The 13,761-nt window shown below is 34.5% G+C and overlaps 1 protein-coding gene across 6 annotated transcripts in view; it reads left to right on the forward strand.

Annotated features, from left to right (window-relative positions):
• ITCH (itchy E3 ubiquitin protein ligase) overlaps positions 1 to 13,761 on the forward strand; it is a 157,313-nt gene that overhangs the window by 11,862 nt on the left and 131,690 nt on the right. The window contains exon 2 of one of the 6 annotated variants that reach the window (XM_074292443.1): positions 10,749 to 10,900. The exons of the other annotated variants lie outside the window; for them this stretch is intronic. The gene's annotated coding sequence lies outside the window, so the exon portion shown is untranslated. The remainder of the gene's footprint in view (positions 1 to 10,748; positions 10,901 to 13,761) is intronic. 6 annotated transcript variants of the gene reach the window in all.

The raw sequence follows: 13,761 nt of genomic DNA on the forward strand, positions 1-13,761 counted from the left end.
TATGTTTTATGGTAGGAGTCTTCCCTCCGTTTCAGTGATTTTGCTTTCTTGCTTTTAACTGTCTGGAAAGAGTATATTCATAAGACAGTGAGTAAAGTAGTGCATTTCCACCACTTGCTTTCACTTCCCAAACCAGCTATGGGAATTTATTTTCTAAAGCTCCTTTTAGTAGATTTGAAATCTGGTGAAATCTATCCTGTTTTTTGAGTTTCTTTTGATGTGAAATACTTTATTTCTGGACATGTGATTCAAGGACAAATACAATGGCTTCAGAAATAGTGACTATAAGATATCTGAGAGGAAACCAAATAATTACTTCTATATATTTTCAACTGTAGAGAAAAATAAAAAGTTTACTATTACCAAGGGATTGCCCTGTTGAGCGAACAAAGGGACTCATTAAGAAATCTGAATAACAGTGGATTTTGAGTTGAGTTCCTAGGGAGCCATTATTTAATATTTATAAGAAATACCTGTACTTAGTATCAGGTCATTTTAGATTTTGAGATGAAGCAGTAGTTTATAGATTGAAGAATATGAATTTCACATGGCCCATTCTAGGATTAAGACATATCTAACTTTACTCCAAGCAATTGGCAAGAATTTTTTTTAAGGTTCTGCTATATGTTAACTTCTCTCTACTGAAGAAATAAAGGCAAAAATGAAACAATCCTTAACCTCAAGGAGTTTATAGTCTTATCAGGGGAGACATATACTCATATAGATATGTGCCAGAAAATATTCAAATTGATTATTTTTTTCCCCCCTGAGGCTGGGGTTAAGTGACTTGCCCAGGGTCACACAGCTAGGAAAGGTTAAGTGTCTGAGATCGGATCTGAACTCAGGTCCTCCTTAATTCAGGGCTGGTGCTCTATCCACTGCACCACCTAGCTGCCCCCCAAATTGATCTTTGATGTTGGCTTTGGGCATTCTTTCCAAAGATGTAGATTGCAATCTATTCATAACTATTCATTTTTTGTGACATGTCCTTATTCTTCTAAAAGTGCTCACAGAGGAGCTCTCCAATTGATTGGAGCCTGGCTTTCTCTATTTGTATTGATATCAACCGGGACCGCTCTGGTTGTCCATTGTAATCCCTTACCCTTATACAAAACATTTCCTTTCATGTACTTCTTTGATAACAGTCTTCATTTCTGTTCTTTTTGGGTAAAACAAATCTTTTGGTTATATGTTGTGGTCTATTCATAAAGACTGCATTTTCCCATTATCCTTTCTGTGATAACTCATCCTTAGGTCTTTAGAGGCAGTGATAATCCACATCTTGCTGCCATATAGAACAAAATGATTGTATTGAAAAAAAATGTGACTTTGCTTTCATGGGAATCGGGGTCAATAACAGACCTTTCCAGTTTTCTGAAAGCAATCCTTCTTTTCCTCCCTGGGAGAGTTAATTTATGTTAATCTATATTGTCTGTCTTAGATATTTATACTGTTGGACAAGTTCTCTAGGTGTCTATTCAAATGCATGTTGAAATCTGAGCAACAGACATTTTCATCCATTTGGTCTTTTCTGTATGTTTGGATAGGGCAAAATCTTTGAAGTTATCTTTCACACAACACACACAAAATGAATACAAGCTTTTGCCTTGTAATTATCTTCATCTTTTACTTTAGGTACCTCCCAATCATTTGAGTCTCATTTTTGCTTTGTAATTTGCATCTCTACCCTGGTATTGTCCACTTTTGTAACCTTATCCACCACCCATTTAACTGAAATACAAGTTCCTTTGTAACCCCACTTACCATCTACTCAATTCAAATTCTTGTGGATTCAACCTGAGCTGTTGTGTACAGTTTGCAGTCTAATCCCATTTTCTGAAAGGGAGGAGCTGAGGTGATTCTTTTCCCCTTCACCTCATTAAAAACTTCTACTGAGGGACTATCTTCAGGCCAATTAGAAGGAAGAAAAACCTAAATTTAAAAAAGGTCAGGCCTCAGGGTCATTTGGCTTAATTGAGATAGCCATTTCCATTTGTATTCTACTAATATAGTAAACCCATAATTCTAAATATCATAGGTGTATATATCTTATAAACAGCTATAGCTCAGGAATTTATTATCACAATAGTGACACAGTAAAAAACAAGAAATTGGTAAGAGGGGAAAGAATAAATAGGGAAGGTGGTAAAGGAGTAATAGATAAGCAAAAAGATAAGAGAAAATTGGAAAAGTGACTACATAATGTAGGAAACAAGGGACAAGATAGCATTTTCCTCTAAAGGCAGCTGTTATGATGAAATACTTTGTAAAAAGATGTAGAAGAATTTTAATTACCCACCATAATATCCATTTGTCTTGACATTCATGAATATAGTTGCCCTCTGGAGTATAAAGTTGTCTTATAATTTTTTAATACAGCATGTTTCCTAAAAGCAAGGTACCATGTTAAATCTGACACAATTGAAGGGGAATTATTAATATTATTAATATTAAAGATTAATAGGTGATTTGGTATTGTTTCTGAATCTAAATTTATTTCCAGGGTCCTTGAGTTCTTTACTCAGTATTAGATTAATAAGTATTAATTTAGTGCCATCTTTGTATTGGATACTATTTTAGATACAATGAATGAATGAATGAAATTAATGAAAAAATATTTGTAAGTCCTTATTAAAAAGTCCTGTGTTCTTAAGTAACTCACAGACCAATGGGAGAGACAACACATGTATGACAGGTATTCTTTAGGCTGTAGCAACAAAGTAGATGATAATGCATTTTATTTGCTGTTGTATCTACTGATAACATCCTATTTATTTTTAAATTTTAAATTATTTGACTATGTGAAGGATGCCATGGACTTTCTTTTCTGGGATATCAGTAGCTGTGTTTGCTGAAGTGAGCACTGCAACACTTGGAGAAGCTGTTAAACTAGGTTGAATTTCTCAGAATAGTGATTAAGAGACCTGGTCTGGATGCAGGATCCCAAGGCTCTTAAGATTAACGACCTAAGCTATTGGGGATGTAATGTTGGTAGTAGTAGTTTGATTCTGCTGGCCCATGCTGCCTCCTATTGGCTTCACGATAGAGTATCATGCTTTGGCTGGGTTGGTTTGCCTATGCCCTGTGGGTAACACTTTGTCTGAAGGTGACTGGTACCTTCACCAGAAGAAGTGCTAATTCCTGGCTGGGTGTTTAGGTTGTTGACCTGTAGATGCTGTATTCCCAGAACTCTTGGGTTCAGAGTTACTATATTGGTCTGAGAGGAAGTGGTAATCAAAGTGGTGGTTTTACTTTATCTAGTATATAGTTCTTTTTTCTTTCCCTCAGAATGCTGTTATTGCTTTAGCTAGACTGGCTTGCCCTACACAGAATTATAAAAGTATCACTTTTGACTTCAGGAAGCTTAATGGTAGTAGGAATATTTTAACTACAATTCAAGTTCCCTATTTGTTTTGTACCTTGTTGTTATTCTTCCTCAGAAAGAAGTATTTAGCACTTTGTATAAATTTGTGGTGCATATATTGTGCTTCATTTGGAAATATTGTGTCTATTATATTTGCTTTTCAAAGGAAAAGGATGTTTAATTACCTATCCTATCTCAAAGGTTTATTTTTTAAAATGCACATTTTTTGTATTGATTTTCTAGTAAGGAGTATTCAGTCCCAACTCCTTACTAGAAAATCAATACAAAAAATGTGCATTTTAAAAAATAAACCTTTAATTGGATTAAATAGAGAAGGGAATATCTTTCCCACTCTAAGGATTTTTATCCTCAAGTGAATTGTGGGAAGTAAATAGGGTCCTGGAAAACTCAGCTTTGAGATAGGGGATAATGAAAAATCTTTACAATGCTCAATTGGAAAAATTTACCACTGTCTTCCACCATCTTAGTCACAGCACAAGGTACTGAGTTTAGAACTCAGTAAAATAGCCAGGGCAATTTTGAGCAGAAAAGGCTCACCTTCCATGTGGACTAAGCCTTGGGAGTTCTTTTCTTCTTTATTTTCTGGAACTAGAAAAGTGTGAAAATAATTTACAGTACAGGCATACCTGCTAAGTAGACTGCCCCAATAGCATGAAGTTGTCTTTTGTTTTGAGAAAATAAAAAATGATTCTATTTCACAATCCTATTCTGTGTTACTGCTGACTTTTTTTTTTTAAACAAAGCAGTCAATTGGAGTTAAGTGATTTGCCTGGTGGTACACAGTAACTGTTAAGTGTCTGAGGTCAAATTTGAGCTCAGGTCCTCCTGACTTCAGGGTTAGTGCTCTATCCACTGTGCCATCTGGCTTGCCCCCACTGCTGACATTTTAGATAACTGTGGAAGTGTACCATGTCTTTGAATTAAATTCCAAAGTTTGTAAAAATTATGTCAATCCTTATTTGGAGTCTTAACTTTTGAGGGGCCTGAGAACTCAGTTTATAGGCAAATTTATCCTTTGCTAATAAATTGATCATGTTTAGAGCTTTTGACTTGGTTTACTTTAATTTCAGTTACTACACACTACAATTCCCTGAATGCCTTGCTCAGTTACTTCTCAACACGTTCTCTTCAGATTTGTCTTTTTCCCCCAACCTCTTCCTTCTGTGATTTCTGGCTCTTCTCTATGTTGAAATTCCCTGCTCTCAGGCCCAACTCTCCCCCCACCCCCACTTCCCCTGTCCTCATCCCAAATCTTACAGGACTAAAAGTCATGGGAACTTTAGTGAGGCCTTTAGTTTAATCCTAGAGCTTTTTAGGAAATATTTTCTTTTCAGGAAGTGCTTATTACACTATTCATTGTGCAAGGTGTTAGGGAAATAGAAAAACTTCTCATAGCTTTCACTGTTCTTTAAGAACTTGCTGTCTAGTATGAGAGATAAAATTACAAATGAAAATCAAATAACAATACAGTAATACAGGAGATGTTATAAGGCAGTATATAATTAAATGAAAAGTGATAAGTTCTTTGAATGTCAAAAGGAAAGAATCACTGAATTGGAATTGTCCAGTTAATACTGATCTGGATCTTAAACCACCAAACTTAAAAGTTTGATAGGTGTAGAAAAGAAGGGAGGACATTTAAAGGTGAGGACAGCTTGAGCAAAGATCAGAATGTAATGATCTTTCATTTGTACATCTAATAAATTAGTCTGCCTAGGCTTCATAGAGGAAGAATGGGAAAGTTGAAAAGATAGGGATTACATTGTAGATGAATTTGAATTTAATTTTAGAGGAATAGCCAGGAGGATTATTGAAAAAATTTTAAAGGCAAAGCAACACAGGATGGATTCAAGTAATATTGAATTAGTTGGATAATTTTGCACATAATAGACATTAATAAGTGTTGAGGACACAAAGATGAAAAATAACAAACCATTCTGTCCTCATGGAGTTTTATAATTTAAAAGGGGAAGGCAATGAAGATAGGTATATTTGGGAAGCCAGTGTAATTGATCCAAGTATGAAAGGAGAGTTTATATTATAGTATTGGTGATAGTAAAAGTGGAATATTCTAGAGGAATTTTTATTTTAAGACATTCAGCTTGTAACAGGAATTGAATGGACCATATTATGAGAGATTTTCCCTAAACTTTTACTTGTTTATAGAATAAGAAGTGGCTGATTGAATATGGTGCAATATAAGCAGTCAACAATTTTTTCATTATATACAAATTTTGCTTGACCATGTTCCAAGTTTCACACCCTTTGGATGACATAAATATTATATTGTGTTTTAGGAGTTTTCGGGAGTACAAGAGATAGCAATTGGAAATCTAAGAAATTTAGGTGCTTACTGCATTTTAAGATTATAAATTCTTGGTAACTTTATAAGTTTTGTTATTTAAATTATATGCTGATTTTGAAAATCTTAAAAGTGTTATGGAAATGTTAATTATTATGTATCAAAGAACAGTATCATACAATGATGGACAGAAACAACTACACCCAGAGAAGGAACCCTGGGAATTGAATGTAAAATATTAGCACTACTGTCTATCTATCCAGGTTACTTATACCTTCGGAATCCAATAGTATTGTAAAAAATGGGATGTGTTTATTATGTCTATCCTGAGAGAGTGATTCTTGGGATTTTGAATCAATCTTTTTTTTTTCTTTTGTTTCAAAAATCATTTTTACAGGAATAATTCTAAAATTTACTCAGAAAAGGCAGTTGCTACATATAAAAAAGTAATAAATTGGAACAAGCATTTTATTTTATTTAAAAAATTTTTTTGGAACAAGCATTTTAAATAAATTTAGAATTGAAGGGTATTTTAATTAGATATTCATTTTCTACATATCACTGTAATGCAACATTATAATGCAGATGATATTTTTCCCATTTATGAATAAGGGGATTCCTGAGTATTTTGTAAACTTTTGGTAGATGAGCAGAAACATTTACTTTATGTTTACAAGTTAGCTTAATGGTGTTGTACCTCTGAGCAGTTTATACTACAACAGATAAAACTTTCTAGGCAGGTTTAAAGCTTTGAACTTTTCAAATGTTAAATTCTAGAAGTTCACATTGATTTAATTGAAATTGATGTTTGTGATTGTTCATACAGATAAACATTTAATATTTCAAACATAATTGTTGAAATATGTAAAGAGACCTAATATTCTCAGTTTTTAGTTCTACTGCTAGTACTCGTTCTATATTGCTATTAATAAATAAAAGTATCTAGTACTATGGGAGTAACTCAATTTATTGTCAGCAAATATTTGATAGTAAAAGATCTAAATGAGTTCTTAGTGGAAAGCATAATCAGAAAGTAAGTGGTTCTGTTCTTTGTTCCTGATTTAGATTTTTTTTTTTTCTTGTATTCCAGGGTCAGAGGGGTGTTTGTGTGTCTTTTCATATTTCTTCAATTTACTCTTCTTAAACATTCTCCAAATGGGAAAATGTTTAAGAAGAAAATGGATTACCCAGACTTTTTCAGGCATAATAATATGCAGTTTCCAATGGCAAAAAGGGATTTTATAGAGCAATTTTAGTTCTAAAACACCTCGGGAGAATCATTGTTGGACTTTCTGTGAGGATGACTGGTTGAATGGGGACTTAGTCACTCCAATAAAACTCTGGAGTTTTGTTGCAGTTTGAATAATAATTATGAAATCCAGTTATAAACTTGTGGTTTCTTCAACTTGAGATTCTTTCACTACAAAACTATACAAAATAGTCAGCCAGGAGTCTAAAGGCGATACAAAAGGGAGCCTCTCAAAAGATTACATCAGAATAAATAGAAATAGAACATGCATAGCCTGCAAGTGTCCTATCTGAAAGACAGATCAAAGGATTTGAAAGCCCTATGATACGGAGTGTATGAGTACCAGCTGACTCTGCACTAGTCAACCAGCGAGGCCATGGGAGGTAGTGCCTTATGCTGACCATAACTCTTGGCCTGGAACTCTGTGGTACTAAATGCTCTACCTTGAGGTAGCAGAGATGCCTCTGAAAATTAAGCATTTTCAACCAAAAAGATCCTGCAGGCTCTAACCCAGGAGGTAGGTGTCAGCAGAAAAATCCCAGAGGTTTCAGGCTCTGACCAAGCAGGATTGATTACCCTAGCCATAAATGAATACCCCATGGAATTAAAGGGTAGAGGTTAGAAGTGGATTTCAACTTAAATCTGAAGCAAAACTTTCTAATACAGCTGTCCATAAGTGAAATAGTGAATTATCATCTGCAAAGATCTTTATGCAAAGGTTGGGTGATTACTTCTTTGAGAAGTTCTGGAAGGGGATAAGTTGGACAAGATAACCTCAGATTCCTTCCAGTTCTCAGATTTTTGATTTTTCTGTACATTTGTTTACATGTGAGAATAAATTAAGTGTGTGATATATTTTGAGACACTTAGAATAATAATGTGACTATATTATGATCATTCTGTTTTCTTTCATAAGAATCAGTCATGTGAGAGAAAGCTCATCTTGGACTAAGTCTTCAGTAAAGAATTGCAGACTAAAATTAGTTTGAATTTGCTAATAATAATGGTACATCCTCTGAACCTTTTTGGAATTGAGGGCGTCAATTGATGTTATTAGTTATTCTCCCCAGTTTTATAACTTTGGGGGGGCTTACAAAAATCCTCTTCCTTATATTTTTACAGGCTTCATTTTGGTTTATCAAAACTAAGGGAGTATAGTGAATAGACCTGGAGGACTACATGCTCACCAGTTGTGTGACTTTGGGCAAATCATTATACTGCTTTGTTTCAATTTGCTTATCTGTAAAATGGGGGTAACATCTACCTTCTCCTGTAGTTATGAGGATTAAATGAGATAATACTTGTAAACAAGTAATAGGAATACTCAGGAAATAATGAGTTCTGTGGAGGTCTTTGCAAATCTTAAAACTCAACATAAATATAATTATTATAATGTGATATGCTACATAAAATGCATTCTATTATATATAATATATAATAATATATCTGGGATTTATTTATAATTATTTCATTCTATATGTTATTTTAATTATGTAAGTGTTCATGTTAGGCACTGTAGGAATAGTTGTAAACAGTTCTTACCCTCTAATAACTTATTTACTCTTAAGAGGGTACTTATGTATAGCCAAAATACATACAAAATAAATAAAAAATAACTTTGAGAGAGAAGGCCTGGAGGGGTCAAAAATGTATTGAGCCTTGAAGGAATTAAGAATTTTAACAGGCATATGTGAAGAGTGAGTGTATTCCAGGTTAAGTGGGACAGATAGTTCAAAAGTGTAAAGATGGGGAGATAGGGTATCTTGTATAAGAAAACAGTAAGGCTAATTTAGTTGAAGTGGTAAGGTAGGTTGGTATCAGGACTTTGTGAAGAGCTTTAAATGTCAAACAAGAGTTTACATTTGATCCTGTAAGTAATAGAGAGCTGTTGGAGTTTGAATAGGGAAAAATTATTTTCTACCTCAGAAAAATCACTTTGGGATAGCAGTAGTATAGAATGGACTGGAATGGCAGAGAGACTAATCAGATGAGTATTGTGAGATATCATGTGACCAACAAGATATGGGAAAACTAAACATTTTCTCTGATTCTCACAACCTCTCAAACCTTTCCAAAATAGAATTTATGCACCAGAAATAAAATAGTTTCAGCTGTCTCCTTGATCTAGGACACCAATGGTGGTAAAACAAACAAATTCTCCATGAACCACCTGCTTGATTAGAGCTCACAATGTACCCTGTGTCTCTTACTCCCAATCATATATTCTTGACTTCAAGACTACAAAAGCTGATCCAACCCTTGGGCTTGCAACAGAATCCAATCCCACATCTTGACCCTCCTCTTCCTCTTTTCAGTGCCTGGAGATCCAATCTCCAGACTGCAGAAATTAGCTGGCTAGGATAGCTACTGTGATAGCACAGGGTCCTTTAGGAAAGAAGAAAAAAAGAAATAGAGCAGACATGTATTTAATATATATTGTCTCTATATAATGTAATAGAGCTCAACTTTATATATTGATCTTGTCTCCTAGTGCCATGAAGATCCAAACTCTAAACAAGCAGAAATTTTATCAGTGTCCTATACTTTTGGGCAAGTAGACTGAAGAACAGGGAACAGGACTATATCGATATATGGGAGACTGTGTGATAGTCCACTAATTTTGAGGGAAAGAGAATAGCACTCATTTGGAGCATGTTTTGTTATCTCCCTATCCTCCAAGGCACTTGGAACTGAGGACCTAAGCTATTTAACTATGAATTGCCAACTTTGGGAAGGAGCTAAGATGCTTTGAGATACAGCCCCCAAGGAAATCACCCTACTGAAAGGGAGTCAGAAAGTCATCAGTAGGGGGGAAATAGGGAAAGGATGAGATTTCAAAAAAAATCTCTGGAGTAAGACTCACAAACCTTGAGTATAAGCAGACAAGCCAACAGGGAAGAAATTAACAGTAGAAGAAAACTGGTGTAGTAAACAAGTTCAGTTATTTATGAATAAAAATTGCAAAACAGAAAAATTATTAAACACCTCATTATGTAGAGGACCCTTGGATTTTGAGGATAGCATGGAACTTTACAACATGGTATTCCTGGATGGTTTAAAAGAGAAATGTGAGAGCAGAATTTATGGCCTGTACAGCAGAAATATTTAGCAGAATAGAAAATTTTGAATCTGTGGTGGCAATTCTTACCAAAGAAACAAAAGAAAGAACTGTCATTAAGAATGCAAATACAAAGAAGTGAAGGACAGTCTGGAACAAGAGAAGGAAAAAAAAAAGGAATAACAACAAAAGAAAACATGCTTTTCCATATCAGCAAATATATTGATTTTAAAGATAGAATATGTAGAGGCAACTTAAGGATTGTAGGTTTCCAATGAACACCACAAATCAAAAGTGAACATCATGATATAAAAACTAATAGGAGAAAACTGCTCAGAACACCCAACTAAGCAAAGAAAAATTGTCAATTGAAAGAATCCATAGATTGTCTCCAGGAAGGAAAAAAACCTAAGGTTTCAAATTCCAAGACACATAATGGTTAAATTTAACAAGTCTATTAAGAAACAACAAATTCTGTAAGTAACTAGGAGCAAGGCCTTCAAATACCAGTAATACCTTCATTTCAACTCCCATCAGAAAACACAGGACAGAACGGAGTGATATATTCTAAAAAACAATGGAGTTCGATATGTAGTCCAAGGTGACTTTCACCTTATAATCTGAACTTAAATATAAAAGAAAAAAAAAACCCAAAAAACACAGATCAGTAATAGAAGAGTTAAAACAATTCTCAGAAAACTGGACTTGAAGAGGTGGTTTTTTTTTTTTTTTTTTAAATTCTTGAATACCCCAGACAGCAGAAATGCAGAAGGTATGAACGAATGCAGCAGCCAAGAACAGCAGCAGCAACAGAGATAACAGTGAGACCATTATTAAGAAACTTTCTAAATATACACAAGGAGACAGAAGTGAAAGTGGAAAACAGGTAGAGATGATGGTGGAGAGGTGAGTTTGGGGCTTTATGGATAGACTCTTGGACAGCATCTACATGTAAATCATTGCTTTTTGTGGGACTCAATTACAAAGTGGGAGGGTGCACGGAAGGGAGGAGGATAGAAGGAAGTATGAGATACACCATGTTTAAGGCAAGGGCAAGCACTAAGGGGAGGGTAACACTGGTCTCTTAAGAAGGTGGAGGGCCTTCAGGGAGTTAATGAAGAGGGGGAGGGGAAGGATAGATTGAAGTCATAAGAGAAGGACTCTTTTGGTGGTGGGAGGGATGCCCCTGTTGAATGAGATGTTTTGTGAAAAGAGATGGATCATTTGTGCTGGGTCTTGCTGGTAAAGACTACTCCTCCCACCTTAGGGGGCAGATAGCAAGACTATCTAGAAGGAGCTGTGGCAATAGAAGGGCTTTGATAAGAGGAAGAGATTTTTGAAGCACAGGGGGAAAGGAGATTGACCTAAGGGAGAGGTCAGTGGTGAATAATTGGGGATGTATGGGTAAAGTTCTTCCATGGATCAGAATTGTTTGCAGGAATTGATATTTTTCTTGGAGTGATAATACAATAAAATAGGGAGACCTGGGGAAAATTCTATAGGACAGTGGCAGAAACCCAGAATGAGTACTTCAAAGTTTTGATAATACTGGGAATACTGGGAATACTGAAAATAGGGACTGGATAAGTCTAGGAGTTATAGACCAGAAAATTAAGGTATAGTGTTAGACATAAATGGAGATAATAGATAATAAAGAGACTGAGGGAGAGAAATTCTCTCTGGAAAATGAAATTGAAAAAAATTAATGAACAGAAGTTGAAAACAGGACTATATTTTGCTTGATGAAATAAGGTGGGAGAGGGGAAGAATTAAATACATAAAACAGAAAAGAAAATGAATTAGTAATAAAAAATTCAGAGAAAGGGAGTAAAAAAATGGAAAGGGAAGAGTCAGGGGCTTATAGAAGAGAGCAGGTAGAAGTATGGCTACCATAAAAAAGATTAAGCTAAAGTAACACTATGATTACAATGGGGGGAAGGGAGAGATCATAATTTATTGGACAAATTATTTGAGACAAAGAAAATATAAACCCAATTCTCATTTTAAAATGTGAATGGATTAAACAGCCCAATAAAATTAAAGAGGAACAGATTTTTTTTTTTTTTTGCTGAGGCAGCTGGGGTTAAGTGACTTGCCCAGGGCCACACAGCTTGGAAGTGTGAAGTGTCTGAGGCCACGTTTGAATTCTGGTCTTCCTGACTTCAGGGCTAGTACTCTATTCACTGTACCACTTAGCTGCCCACAAGAGTCACAGATTTAATAAGAAAATAAAACCTTACACATTGCTTAAAAGAAACATATTTAAAAACCAGACATACACAGAATAAAACTGAAGGCCTGGGAAAAGATTTACTATAGATGTTGCAAAGCAAAAACAAACATTTTTCAAAACAGGGAAGCAGCATTATACTGAAAGATACATAAAAAACCAATACTATTATTAAAGTTTTATGTTCCATCCAAATTTGTAGTTGATGCCTTAACAGCTTACAAAGAATACAGAGACAATAGCTTAGTAGTAAAAGGGAATTTCAGTGTCCCTTACTTTTTGATAAGATGAACAAAAGGGAAAATATAAAACCGAACAAATTGCTGAAGAAATGAGGGCTTAAAAGATTTATGACATCTCCTAAATGGGACTGCAAAAGAATATATGGATTCCTTAGCACTAGATGGAACTTTTATAAAACTTGACTATGTATTAGATAGCACAGAGATAATTGCAAACAAATCTAAAAAGTCAGAAATACTAAATACTTTTTTTTACAAACCATAGTGCTGTAAGTCATTGGTTCATCTACCACAAACAAAAGACATGGACCCAAATGGCAGCTTACCATTGTAAATAATGAATGGGTCAAAGAACAAATCATAGGAAATAACTGATGATTATGTGAAAAGAAAATGATAATAGAATAACGTGACAAAATTTCTGGCATGCAGCTAAGAGAGTTTTCAGGAACATAAGGAGAATTAATAAACTAAATACAGAGTTTAAAAAATAGTTGACAAATGAAATATGTATACAAAAATAGCAATTTAAATTAGTCATCATTTGTTAAGTGCCAGTCAGTTGCTAAATTCTGGAAATACAAAATCTGCCCTCAAGGAATGTATAATCTAATAGGAAGATAATACTTAAAAAAAAGAAATTGAAAGGGGGGGGGAATCACAGTACAGGGGATATGGTCAAGCTCTTCAGTAAGGTGATGAGATGGCTACCCCTGGCACTTTGCTAAAAAAAAAAAAAAAAAAAAAAAAAAAAGAAATTCTGGGAAGAGCTCTTGAGTGTTTAACCCACCATGCTTTCCACTTGGGGAGAAAGGAACCTCAGTTGCAGGAGCTGTTGAAAAGGCATGAATTTCAGAGTTGATGTGATCTTATAGGATGATGAGTTTCTGAAGATCTTGATAAAATTTCAGGAGAACATTGCAGTGGGAAATGAATTAGATGATCAAAAAGATTAATCTAGAAACAAAACAAAAAAAATCTCTGGAGACATAATAAATAAGACTAAATGCTGATTCTTTGAAAAGACTAATAAAATTAATCATCTTTAATATGATTAAAAAAGAGGCAGAAAATTAAGAGTAAAATAGCAAATGGACAAGATGAAATCACAAAACCAGAAGAAAAAATTAATCAAAACCTGTTATAGTTATATGCCAACAAAAAAAATATTCTTAAAAATGTATAATACCCGAAATCATGGAAGACCAGATAGAAATCTTATAAAGCCCAATTTCAGAAGAGGAAAGGAACTACCAAAAGAAAACAAACAACAACAACAAAAAAAACGCCTGGTA

The sequence above is a fragment of the Sminthopsis crassicaudata genome, chromosome 2 (assembly GCF_048593235.1).
Source record: "Sminthopsis crassicaudata isolate SCR6 chromosome 2, ASM4859323v1, whole genome shotgun sequence".
Classification (NCBI taxonomy): Eukaryota; Metazoa; Chordata; class Mammalia; order Dasyuromorphia; family Dasyuridae; genus Sminthopsis; species Sminthopsis crassicaudata.